Below are 4,611 nucleotides of genomic sequence, written 5' to 3'. Positions count from 1 at the left end.
TGCGGATGGCTGCTGCCAGGAGTCCCTGGGGCTGCCGTGGGAGACAAGCGCGTCGCAGGCACATGAATGAAAAGTAGGGCAGTAGCGGGGAACAGGTCTCCGTGGGCATCAGCACGCTTGTGTGTGTCTGGCAAACTTGGGGAATGAAAAAAAGCCAAACTGTTTCTCATCCTCTCCTTCCCAGTGTGCTGGGGAGGGAAGAAGGGGTCTTCAGGGACAGCGGGACAGATCCTTCTCCAGAGCAAATCCTTGTAGCTCTGTTGATTTAATTGGCACTTTGCTGATTAATACCAGTTGAGAATCTGGGCTGGAGTGTTTTGTATGCTTGTAAATAATTGAACACCACATGAATACAATGATGTGAGGGAGGGTGGGAATAAAGCAGGGATTCTGAAAAAGTTTAGGGTTTTTGCAACAGGCTTTTATGTGGAAACACATTGGCATCTTGGCTGTGAGGCACTGTGGTCGAGTGTGAGGTTTTTTTTGTCGTAATTAAAGGACTAGAGCTGGAGAGCTGTTGAAACTGTGAAAAATGGCAAGCACATGTCAGATGGGGAGAGGGAGACTGCTGCCAGCTGTTTCCCCTTCCCCGCTGCCTGACTAGGTTTGATAAATAGGCATTATTTTTTTAATACTAAAAATGAGTCCTGGTTCTGGCAAGGTGCTAAGTTGAGAAACCTGGAGATTAAAGCCCTCGTTATCCAGGGTGAAGCAGCAACAGCACCAGCTTCCCCCGTGCGCCAAGGGACCCCGTCAATGCTCCGCTGCTTTGGTGATGGCCAGGAGATGCAACCTGTGGCACTGGCGTTTTGTGGTGGGGGCTGCAGGCTCCTTCTGCATGCTGGCTGCCAAATCCCTGCCCGTAAGAGATGGCTTTTGATGGCAGGGGTTGGTGGGAGCTGATGATGACCTATCCCTTCCTGCTCATCTGGGAGCAGATCGAGGATTCCCAAATTCACTCCCCTCCCCTTTGCCGCTGCGTAACGTGCCTGTGCCAGCGCCAGCCCCTGCTCACAGGGAGATACGAGGTGAGGACATCACTTGATGTATTTAAACCCATCTGCATATGTGGTTTAGGGACAAGAAAGGCACCGAGGCAGCAGCCCATGAGCCGGTGGCTGCCCTCGCTGTGAGGTGGGCGCTCTGGGAGCCTGGCTGCAGGGCTGCTGATACGCAGATGCGAGCTTCAAAGCCTGGAGGCTTCCCAGGAGCTCTTCTGGGAGGAGATGAAGCTTTGAGGCCTGGAAGTGGGCCTGCAGGTCATGTGTGAGATTTCTAGAGCTCTGTTATGTGCTCTGCTCTGCACAGAGAGGGGCTGCGTCTGCGTTGCTATCTCCTCGCAAACCGGGAAGAGTACAATGCAAATACTTAGAGCGAGCTGTTATTCTTTCTAATGATTAATGCCCACATTCCAGAAAGGTTCAGGTTTGGTTAGAGCCTGTGGGTTGTTCTTTTTGCCCATCACAGAATCGTAATGAATGTCCCTAATTTCTGGTGCACCTCCTGCAGTGCGGTGCCGGGGCTGAGCGGAGGCAGCGGTGCAGCAGCGGGAGCTCCGCCGCTCTTTGCGCTCACCCGGGCAGGAGCTGGCTTTGCCCACCTGCTCCCAGCTCCCATCTTGTGTCTCGCACCAGTCAGGCTGCACGGTGATTTGCTGTGCTTAGCTTCTTGGGGAGGCTTCATATTCTTCTTTTCTTTGCTGCTGTCTTTAACTTGACATACAAGTCAGCCAGAAGCACATGGCTGGTTTGTGCTGGGTGTGGGGCAATGTCATGGTGGCCACAGGTGCTCTTTATTTCTTGGGCACAGCTTAACACTGTGCATTTTTATCCAGGGCTTGGACTTTTTGTGCTGTAGTATTTATCAGTTAGCTATTGACTACATTGCAAATCCCTTTCTCCTACAAGATGCTTTGATGTGCTGCCAGCTCTCTGCTCTGCTGCTCCCTGCACCGGGGCAGTCTGCGCAGAGCCTGCAGGGACCGGGGCTGGTCCCGCTCGCCACCACCAGCCGTTGCCCAGGAGGGGCTTGTCTGGGAAGGGAGCAGCAGGGAGTGCTGCAAGTCCAGATGAAGATGTCTCGAGTGACAGATACAGCTTGAAATCACGTGGATGGATGCCTTAGGACAGCAGCGCGGCAGGAGATGGCAGGAGCAGGAGGGATGGTGCTCTAAGAGCAGAGTCCTCCCAAGTCCCACCCAGGAATCGGGGTTTGGGTGGCTGCAGCCCCCTCCCAGCTCAGCAGAGGTGGTCTGACCTGGAGCTTGTCTGAATGTTTGCTGCAGGAGGAAAACTAGAACCTGTTGGGAAGTGTCAAACAGCAGTTCTTAGAAAACATGATGCTGGGAAAAAATTCAACCCTTGCCTCACAGCCTCATTCCAAAACATATATCGAACCTTCATGCTTCCAGAAATGTGACCTTGAGAGCCACCCAGGAAGCAAGAAACTTGCAGGCAATCTCAGCTGCTGGCCACGAGCAGTGCCCAGAGAGTAATGTGCTTTGTTCCTCACCTTGATTTCACTTGACTGCGGTTGCTGTCACCTGAGACTCAGCTGGCATCAGGTTTGGCTGATGTCAGAGACTTACTGCCCTTTGGGGGGATTCTGGTGAGGCGCCGGTGCACCACTGAAATATTTATTTCATAAGCATCCACCAGGGAAACTAAATTTCAAAACAAGCCAGCCCTGCAGGGGTACTCCTGAAAGGACATCAGAAGCAAATGTTGAGCTCCCTGAAAAGCATTTTTTTTTTAAATTGCACTGGGATGTAGGGTGCAAAGCTGCCCATTGCAGGAGCTGACTGCCTTCCTCTGGAAGGCAAAAGCTAGTCCCTGGGCCAAAGGCTTGCAATCTAATTTAAATATATGAAAATGGAATTGGGTGACTAAATCATCCCCACGACATTCCTCAAACTAGCAAAGACCTGACTTCTTTCCAGGGACCGGAGCAAAATAACAGTGGGATTTCTGCTCCTGAAATGTTAGTGTTAGGACATTGCCTCGGCCAGGAGGGGATGCTTTGGGCTGACTGCTGGAAGTGCCGTGGATGGCTAGAAGGGTCAGGGCTCTGGTCCTCCTGCCCATGTCCGAGGCTGCGGCAGCCCCTTAGCCATGGCTTGCTTACTGCTGAGGGGTGGTGTTGGGAGCTGCAGCAGGAAAGCAAAGCTGGTAAATGCTCCAGGGATGACTTCTTCATGCCTGCATGTTTCACAGGCACTTGTAAGACCACTATTAAAAGAAAAAAAAAAAAAAAGGCAAGTGAGATTTCTAATCTATTATTCATTCAGGAAAAATCATTTCGGAGTAAAATAAAATATTTTCCTTCTCCACCTCATTCTTAATATACCCCCTTCTCTCTCTCTCCCCCTCCTTCCCTTCACCCTGCAGGGCTCCAGGGAACAGTACGTATGAAATTATTTTGTAAAATCCAATAAAAATTTTAATCAGGTCAACATCATTACAGGAGAGGAAAGTGATGGAGCTTTCCTGATCCATTAAAAAAAAAAAAAGTAAAGGAAAAAAGTGATGTAAACATGCAGTTGTAGAAAGAGGTACATGGAGCTGGATGCCTGGATACCATGCGGTGTCATCCCATCTCCACCGAGCACAGTCTTGCTTTCAGCTACACACATGCCAGATCTGTGGCTGTTTACTGACACAGCCAGCAGCATGCACATGTGCCCCCTGTGCATATACCAACTATACCCCAAAACAGAGAAATGTGGGCTGAAGTCTTTGGCTAGCACCCTCTAGTACACCTGCCTCTGCTTGTAGATCTTCACAGAGCCTTAGGCCCACAGGCCAGATATTGTCTTTAATCAAGGGTTGGTAAAGCAAAGGGACCAGCTAGTTATGTGGCAACTCCCCTTTTTAATCCTTGTCTCTCTGATTACCACGGAGGGGAATAAAAAGCCCTGGCAACATGGTCATGGTCTGAGGATTTGCATAGTGTATGAAGGCTTGCTAAGATCTCATTCCTAGCCTGACATTTACAAAAACTGCAGCTGCTGTGGCTCCTCTCCGTCTTCCTTCTTTCAGATTAAATGTGAACTTCTACATCTGCCAGGAGGAGCGAAGGGAGGGCTGGGGAATGTGACCGTTTTGTGCCGGCCTCTGTTCATTACCGCCATCAGAAACGTGGGGCTAGACCAAACGATAGGAGTGATGGATGTCCCTGCAGGTCAGAACAGCTATGGGAGAGGAGCGGACATACCAAGCCCTAAAAGTAATAAGTTGTTGACTCCAAGGGATTTGCAAAAGCCTCCAGGAATGAGGCAATCGGTGCTTGGAATAATGTATAGCTGTCATCGTGTTCCTTGGGAGAGAGCAGGAGGGGCTTGCTACCTATCCCACCCTTCCCACCAAGGTGAAGGTGGTGACTTTGGCTCGGGAGATGGGCACCGCACCCAGGAGGCTGCCTGTGCAGTGGGAAAGGTGCCTCCTGAGAGCAGCCCGGCTCCTGGCAGCGATGCCTGCCTCTGCACGGTTTGGACTGCTCCTGAGGAGTCTGCTGCTGCCCTGGGGGATGCAGGGGCCAGTGGAGCAGCCTCAGGTCCTTGTGCTTTTCTGACTCTGCTGGGACTTAGAATTGCCCTGGAGGACTGGAGGTGTT

The sequence above is a fragment of the Pterocles gutturalis genome, unplaced genomic scaffold, assembly GCF_000699245.1.
Source record: "Pterocles gutturalis isolate BGI_N339 unplaced genomic scaffold, ASM69924v1 scaffold17883, whole genome shotgun sequence".
NCBI classification, from domain to species: Eukaryota; Metazoa; Chordata; class Aves; order Pterocliformes; family Pteroclidae; genus Pterocles; species Pterocles gutturalis.
This window is presented reverse-complemented; position numbering follows the sequence as displayed.